At 36.6% G+C, this 9302-nt stretch overlaps 1 protein-coding gene across 1 annotated transcript in view; it reads left to right on the top strand.

The window, feature by feature from the left end:
• Nucleotides 1-1091: 1091 nt before the first annotated feature.
• LOC106056297 (squidulin-like) overlaps nucleotides 1092-9302 on the top strand; it is a 33798-nt gene continuing 25587 nt past the window's right edge. Inside the window, exon 1 of the mRNA XM_013212976.2 lies at nucleotides 1092-1255. The gene's annotated coding sequence lies outside the window, so the exon portion shown is untranslated. The remainder of the gene's footprint in view (nucleotides 1256-9302) is intronic.

The raw sequence follows: 9302 nt of genomic DNA, 5'->3' as shown, positions 1-9302 counted from the left end.
GAATTCGGTGAATGTAGTTTGCTTTAGAGGAAAGGGAAGTTTTATCGTCAAAATAATCTATTGGGGGGTTTCAAAATAAAAAATCTCTACAGGTTTTTTTAACAAATGAAAAATGCCCTTAGCTACGCTCATAGAATTTGGTGACTTAGTTTGCTTTAGAATAATATTGAAGAAAGGGGTTTTCATCATCAAGACTATCCCTAGGGGGATTTTAAACTCAAAACCATCTGAATGGGTTTTAAACCTAAAGCTTTTAACTTGACCCCCCCCCCCCCACAGCTACGCCCGTGAATAACCTGCTACTTGTCAATCAGATGTGAAGCCCAGACTAATCTTTCAGGGTCTCGGAGGAGGTTTGATCCCAGTAGGCTATATGAGGTAGCCAAACACCCAATGGTTATAGCCGCCTTGCCTTGTATGGTTCTAGTAAATTTCAAGGCTGAAGAACCAAGCATGAACAGAAAAGCCCTCCTATATAGACATTGCAGACATTGAATCCCCCCCCCCTCCTACAACCACGCTCCAACACATACAAATTGAGCGAAATAAAAACAAAAAAATAATCAAAATTCAAAATGTTAACTTCATAAGAGTGACGCACTTGGTGAAATTATTTAGTGACATTCGACATCCCATTCCATTACGAAATATCGCAGGGCCTAATGGTGTCAAACTTTTACATTATGGTACTTCTAAGCCAGGTAACGTTATCGCATTCATCACTTTGTTTTAGGAAGACGTCTTTCCATCATCAAACCTAGTACTTTGATTTCTTACAGACGTTCCTATAAATACATTTATTATTAGCCTGACATAATGCACTGTTCCATTGTTCAAAACGCTTAACTTTATTTGCCTTTATACTTTTTTTTCAGCATCCATCAAAATGGCGTTGCCGGATTGCCCTGACCCCATGAGAACAATTGCACTTTTGTAATTGTTTTGCGTGCAATTAGTAAAGTCAGATTAACAAGGAAAATAACTTTTAGTCCCTTCCGTGAGTTATCGAGCGAAGAGAGAACTGCTCACACTCGCGTGCATTCACACACACACACACACACTCAGTAGCCACATACGAGACACCGCGCGTCTTTCGACGCGGGACGAATCTTTGGGAGACCTGGCACCGTGTTATTTCCCCTGCGACAAGGGAACGAATTACCATCAACCTTCTATTACCTCCCTTGACATCCAGAACCAGTGTTTCGCGTTTTTACTGCATCGTGACGGCCATTTGATGGAAGATCAGCTGTTGGTAAGTAGGCCTATATACTTACGAGTTGTATCTAGCTATAGAAACAACTGTTGGTAAATTGTCAATGTTCATTTTTGCCCTTTCATAAGATGTTTACAGGCCTAGAGTACTTTGTATCATTCGTTGACTTTTCAATCCTCACCTTATCTTAAAATTTCCAAAAGTTCCTAAAGAATTTGTTTTCTTTTTGTACATTTTCATTAGCAATTATATTAATCTATGTTCTATCCTGGCTAATTAGTGCAATTAATGACATTCTCTGATGTCAGGTATTAAGATGATATGTTAAAATGAAATACCTAGCTTTAACATGGTTCAAATCTGTGATGCCCAAACCAAGATCCGAGGGCCATATCCGCTTTTGGCGCAGTGTGTCCAGCCCTAAGAACCTGCTTACAGTTCATGATGAAGCCGTAGAGCAGTGGTTCCCAAACTTGAGTCTCGTAGACCCATTGGAAGTCTTCGTAGACCCCTGGAGGTCTATACAGGAGAATCTGAAAATCACTGCTGTAGTAGAGTATCTGTTTCATATGACTCGACGATCTATTGCTATAATGTGACCCGAGATAGATGCGTCAAAAATTTAGATCTATAGAAAAAGATTGGACAATTGGAATCACTGTCTTAACTCTTTCTCTCCGTAATTATTTACCACATTCTGGTGGAATCAACGTAGGTATCGTCAGTTAGGAGAAAAAGAGTTAAATCGTCTCTAAATACTTTATAATATTTGGAACTTAGTAATGTTTGGAACAAAAATTCAGAATGCTAAAAAGACAGCTGGCTTCCATGCTGTCTGAAGTCAACTCAGAAATGGGCAAACTTAACTCTTTCTCTCCTAATTGACGATACCAACGTTGATTCCACCAGAATGTGTTATATAATTACGAGAGAAAGAGTTAAGCTATTAAGGGCCACATCGAAAAGCTTATTTTTACTAATGGGTCTTTAAACCGTCTATGCATAGTGCTTTTTGCACGCTAACATCAAAGACAAAATTATCTGGTACATATATCTACCATACTGTATGTATTTTATTTCATCATCAGCTTATCTTATCTTATAAAATATAGACGTCACTTCAAAAAAAAAAAAAAGATAATTACGTCCTACACGTCATGCATGCTAACCAATGACTTAAATTCTGCCAAGTCAGTGGTTTTCCTGGCTGGCTCAGTCAACCCCTTCCATGCTCTAATAGCACTAGGGAATAAGGAGTATTTCTACAGATTTGTCCGATCATATGGAACCATTATCTGGTATTATTAGCCCTACTTGTAATGCTAGATTCAATAAAATCAATGAATGAACAAGTTAGTCACAAGCAAAAAATTCGTTTCTCATTGCGCTCCAATATATTTTATTATATATTCATATAAACTACTTTTAAAAAGATTGTCTAAGGGGAAGAACCACAAACATTGCTTCCATAGATCTCAATGTTTCAAGTTTTAATTCAGTTTTAATTATTTTTCCATATCAAACCAACTAAATTAGTTACCACTAATTGATTAATTAATTGGTTAATTGTTTAATTGATTCATGTTTGATTAGTAAAGTTCCCTTTCAGACCTTGTGGTCTATGGTGCAGATAATGTAAAGGTCATCTGATTCTGTGGCCTACGGTTAACGAGGGTGTCATGTGGCCAGCACAACGACCAACCGCCTTTACTTTTCCCCAACTAATTTCTTCACCAGGAATCGAACCTGTGCCCCCCGGTTCAAAAACCAAACACTTACCGCTCAGCCACCGCGCCTCCCATGTTTTGTTAGGCACAATGAATACTTGTACGAAATTTTAATGGAAAAAGGGGGAGAAAAATTTTTACACAATTTGTACAAGACAGAGAGACAGATGGAGTGAGTTAATATCAGATTTTTACAAATTAAAGCTCTCTTCTTCCTCTCGGATAGAAACACCACGAGCACGGATTATATAAGATAAGATAAGACAAGACATTAATCAATAAAAAAAATTAACCAATTAGTTAATTAATCATTGTTGATTAATTATTTTGTTTGATATCGAAATAATGGGAATGAATGCTACTTAATGAGAGATGTGGATGTATATATGGATTTAATTCCATTACTAAATTTCGTAATTCTTAAACCCACTTCCCATTCCCAGATCAAGTTGAAATGTTGCATAATTATTCATAGTCGATAACAATACACGAAACAATCCCAAAATTAACCAATTAGTTAATGGTTAATCAATTAGTACTGATTAATAAATTTTGTTTTTATGTAGCAGAAAGGGAACTAAACCTGCAATTTTCAGATAAATGACAGTATTTAGCGATTCTTCGCGAATTTAGTATCTAAATAGATTAATATTATTCTTCTACACATTAAGTATGTTTAAGTATTTTGAAGTATTTTTACAATAAATCTATTCAGTCAGAACATCATGGAAATTGGAACCTGGACGCGGATTTTAAAAACGGCTCTAACGATTTTCCTAGACAATTAACACTATTCAACAGTTGATGTATATCGCTGAAAAAAGAATTACTACCTCTTTGGCCCCAAAGGGAAAACTCTAATTTAACCTTTATAATTTAACAAAGTAAAAAGAAATAGGCTACTTTTAAATTTCGCTAGAGAAGTAGGTCTAGATCTAGATCCAGCATCAGCTTTGATAGGACTATCGCGTTTGTGAAAGGGTTATCGCGTTCGGGGATTCCCGAATGTAAGACATTATTGATTCAAGAGTTTAATAACTTAAATAAATTAATGTTCAGGAAATCTTTGCTCATCGTCTTGTAATACTATCTGTATAGGCCTATCAGTGGAATATTCTAAAGCAGTGATTCCCAAAGTGTTCTATATAGACCCCCAGGGGGTCTACGAAGACTTCCAAGGGGTCTACAAAAGTGAAAAAAACAATTGGGGGTCTATGAGATGTCCAAGGGGGTCTATGATAATAGATTTCATGTAAGCCATTAATGTGATTCTTCACACTAGATAGAATTTGTAGCTAAGTTAATCATTTGAATATTCCTCCTGCTATTCAAACGAAAAAAATAATGTTTTTTATTTCAAGACTTATTCGAATATCTTAATTTTTTCTACATGTAAATAATGTTTAACAAAAAGAAATGTAGACTGTATAGCGTTGAATATTTTAAATTGTCCATTTTTTTCTTGTTAATCAAGCGGTCGCCAATTGCCATTTTTTAACGATATAAAACTAATTACGCTGGAGGATCATCTGCGGTAATGTCTCCCTGATAAAAAGATATAGATTTTAAAAACTTTTGAACATTCAAAGATAAAGTTCAGAATAGACCCACAAAATCTCTCTTCGACATTATATAGAGAAGATGATGGTTTGTGGGCGTCTTACAAGATCTCTTTACTTATAACAAAATTGGGGACGCAGTGGTAGTGGTTAAAGCGCTTAGCTTCCGAACCTGGGGGTCCTGGGTTCGAATGTTGGTGAATTTTGAATTTCTGGATTTTTAGGGCGAACCTGAGTCCGCCCAACTCTAATAGGTACCTAACTACTAACTAGTGTTAGTAAAAGTAAAGTCGGTTGGTCGTTGTTCTGCCCACATGACATCCTGTTCGTTAACCGTTGGCCAAAGAAACAGATGACCTTAGCATCATCGAAATGTCTGAAAGGGAAATTTACTTATTTATGGCAATAGACGGAAAACACCATAGGTAAATCGTTAATTTTTACCAGCCGTTGTAGTTTTAAAAACACAAACCCAGATCTGATATTATTAACCTAAGAATTTCTTAAGCAACAATACAGTTCAAGGTCGCTTCAGTGGCATGAGTTATAAAATTAAAAGCTTTATATATATGTAATTCTTTGTAAACAACATATATACGTTTGGGCTCAGCAGCGTCACAGGTTCTAACAGGATGTGGTGATGTGTGCTGCAAACTGCATAAGAGTCGCCAGCTCCTTATTTATCCTCAGGGTTGACCCACAAATCCTTTCCCATGTTTGAGAAGCAAGGCAGTAGAGTTTTGAATTTAGTTTTACTTCTGCTAGGTGGGTAGTAAGCCAAGACTCATAAGCCTTTCCTGCTCGAGGCTTACTGGTTTAGGCGACAGTTACTCGCCTTCATTCTTTCTCCCGATAGTAATAACATCTTCGCGGACTCAATATTCGAGCAACACGTGAAACGTCAAGATATACACGAGAAACTGCTCTTTGAGAAAACTTCTATTATGATACTTAAGGCCAGTGTGTTTGGAGATTTCAATAATATATATTGCTATTTTAATTTGTTTTGAATTTTTTAATTTTATCAATAAAAAAAAAAGAGATCTCTAAAATCTCTAATATGAAGTTTTAAATTACTTTTTCACTTTTCAGCTCTCTACAGATAGAAATTAGGCGTTTTGGCTGAGTGATAAAGTGCTTGGCTTCCAAACCAGGGTTCCGAGTTTGAATCCTGGTAAAGACTTGGATTTTTAATTTCTGGATCTTTTGGGCGCCTCTGAGTCCACCCATCTCTAATTAGTTGGGAAAAAGAAAAGGCGGTTTGTCGTTGTGCTGGCCACATGAAACCCTTGATAATCGTATTCCACAAAAACAGTTGACCTTTACATCATCTGACCTATACACCACAATGTCTGAGAGGGGAATTTTCCATTACTTTAGTACAAATAGAAATTAGTTTTTAAAAAAATGTTGAATTTACAAAAATTTGAAAGTTAAGCAGGGGGTCTACCGAAAACCAGAAAACATGGCAAGGGGTCTACAAGACAAAAAAGTTTGGGAACCACTGTTCTAAAGTGTAGTAGATCTATACATTTGCTTAATCGGGATTCTTTCTCGGGAGGTATGCGGACGGGGGGGGGGGGAGGGGGGTGAATGGGGCGGGGTAAAAATGTTCTATTGTTTTTTTTTAATCTAGCATTCATTAGCTATTAAGAGGAAAAAATCGCTCCCTAAGTTATATAATGGAGATATTGTCTTTAAAAAAAAAGGTATTTTTAATGTTTTTCTTGTTAAGTATTTTTGAGTGTTTTGTTGTTTCTGAAGACAATTGTCAGGATGTGAGAGAACCTGCAGGTTCCACCCTTAGAAAGTTGTATTTAATAGTGTCTACTAATTTACAAAAATCTACACTATCGTAATTCTATGTAAAGATAAGGCGTAGTCACCAGTGGGGTTTTTTGGACTTCATCTTCAGTGTTTTCATTATCATGTTGGCGGGTTCAAGCAGCCTGTGGGCAAGTGGTACGACGTGGGAACGATCTATTGCTCTTCAATGCCCACGGGCTGCAACGTCACAGGTTAGTGTTGAAGCCTTGTAGGCCTACTATAACGACTGGTCTCGGTTCAAGTAACCAGTCCTACACCTGAAATAAACTGCACATCGGTTTCCAAATCAGGCAGCTTTGCTTACAGATTATCTTCGTAAGTCAGGGAACGTTCGGATATTACGTAACACGTTAAAATCACGTTTTTTTAAACCGCACTCCCCCTTTGTAACAAATCGTAACAAAACTCAATTACCCCCCCCCCCCTTATAAAGTAACATTAAAAAATCGAATTTTACAAAAGACTTGTTTATTGGTTATTTTTATATACGGAAAGTATCGACTTGTATAACGTAATCAGCCTCCCCCCCCCCCTCCGCCAATGCATAGACATTGGTCGGCCATTGGTCAGCCGCCGAAAAACACTTTGATGTTAAAAAAAAAAATATTAATATATTCTGAAAACCCGTGGTAAGTGAAAGTCGGACTCGCAAGCGAAAATCAAAAGACCTGTTAATAATAACAATTGAAACAAATCGTAACAAATTTTTTACCCCTTCCTCCTTAGCCGTTACGTAATACCCGAACTTTCCCAGAGATGCTTTTGGGGTCAGTATCGTGTTTGGGTCTCTCAATAAAGTATACAACTTTACTAGGTGTGGTCAGCATTCCCTGGGGACACTTTGAACACCATTGAACAAATTGTAGCAAGTGAATGTGTTAATGTGGGAATTAACACTTTCAACTCCTCGTATAAATACCGACAATATGTCTAGTAGATCGGTGCTTTCATTCAATATTAAAGATCATCACAATCATTCTTGGTTTGCATCTTGAAGTAAGTACCTCGTTATGTCATTTTTCTCCACTGACTACCCTTTTGTTTGATAAGGAAATGTAATTTTTGCTTCTGTTCTGGACACAATGTTTGATGCTTCTAAACAGCTTTCATTCATAAACTCGCTAGAAGAAAGCTTGTTTGACTTTTACAATCTTTAAGCACAGCTTCAGACTGCCTGACTGTTGACTTTGGCTAAAACATTTTACTGCTTGAGTACATTCTTACTGTTTGAGTACATTCTTACTGCTTGAGTACATTCTTACTGTTTGAGTACATTCTTACTGTTTGAGTACATTCTTACTGCTTGAGTACATTCTTACTGCTTGAGTACATTCTTACTGCTTGAGTACATTCTTACTGCTTGAGTACATTCTTACTGCTTGAGTACATTCTTACTGCTTGAGTACATTCTTACTGATTCTAAACATTTTCGTTTTCCACTTTTCGTCTCATAAATTGCACGAAATTTCAAGACTTTTTTTTTTATTGCGCAGTATTTTTAAATCAAAGGCTCTAGAATCACAATATTGTGAGTAGACATACAGACTCAAAGCGTAGTGAACAGACTGATATACCCACAGCATAGTGAGCAGACTGATATACCCACAGCATAGTGAGCAGACGGGACTCTCTTTTCTTATAAAATACAGACGTTGCTTCAAAAAGAAGATGATTAAGTCCTGCGTGTCATGCATCTAGTTATGCATGTAAACGAATGACATAAATTCTGCCAACCCATTCAATGCTCTACTAGCGCTATGGAAGAAGAAGCATTTGTACAAATTTGTCCTAGCATATGGAACGAGGAGTGTGCCTTTATCTTTGTGTCTTACTGAGTATTTTATTAGATTTTGTTTTTGTGTTTGAAGATTATGGTCCAGTGTTTTATGTATAATTGCTTCTTTACTTGTAAGTCCCGCAGCCTTTATAAATTTAGTGATTTTACTAAAGGTGTTACTCTAGTCAAATGTGAATATTCGTTTGTTATAAATCTCTCTGCTCTATTTTGTGTCTGTTCGAGTTTCTTAATGTTTTCTTGAGTTGAGGGGTCCCAAACAGAGAATGAATATTCTATTATTGGCCTAACCAAGGTTAAATAACATTTTAGTTTTTTTTTTGTGTTCTTATTTGATTTATAGAAACATAGGAAACTCAGAGATTAGCCAGTAGACTTACAGACTCACAGCATAGCGAGCAGACGTGAATCTCAACATTTCAGACTCACAGATTAGCCTGTAGACTGACCTCATCTCATAGCGAGCAAACATGACTCTCAACATAGCAGAGGGGCGTAGACTGACCTCACAGCATATAAAGCAAATAGAATTTAACAAATTAGCATTAATTCCAAAAAGAATAAATGCTATCGACAATAAATGATTGGGGAATATTGGGGAATGTAAAGACGTTTGGTCGTTGTGCTGCTCCCACGAAACATTGCTCGTTAACTGTTGGCCAAAGAAACAGATGACCTTAACACCATCTGCCCTATAGATTGCAAGGTCTGAAAGGGGAACTTTATATTATGTGACCACTTTAACCTGGCAGATAGCCCAAAGACGAAAACAACGTGTCCTGTTCTAGTCTGATATTCCGACTTCCCAGGGGAATTTGTTGGTGCTTTTTTTTTAACCACTTTGCTCATACTGTCAAGTAATGAGAGTGCTCTAAAAAGGAAGAAAATTTGACACTCAATGAAAGTGTGGGTGATCTATAAGGTATAAGCATCTATTTAGCTATTCAAATTGTATTGCAGTTGAAACTCAATGTTTCACACCTTTGTTTTGAGTTATCCATCTTTGTAGTATACTGTCATCTATTTTGACTTGAAGTACATTTCTATTATGTTGACTTTTTTAAGTGCCATTCAATTATTTGGACTTGCAGTACTTTTAGACGAAAGTGCAATTTGAATTGTTTGATAGTACAATTTTATTTCGAACGCCCCAAAATATGCATGGTGACTGATGTTGA

Source organism: Biomphalaria glabrata, chromosome 17, assembly GCF_947242115.1.
Source record: "Biomphalaria glabrata chromosome 17, xgBioGlab47.1, whole genome shotgun sequence".
Lineage (NCBI taxonomy): Eukaryota > Metazoa > Mollusca > Gastropoda > Planorbidae > Biomphalaria > Biomphalaria glabrata.
The sequence above is the reverse complement of the archived record's forward strand: the minus strand, read 5'-3'. Positions and strand labels throughout refer to the sequence as shown.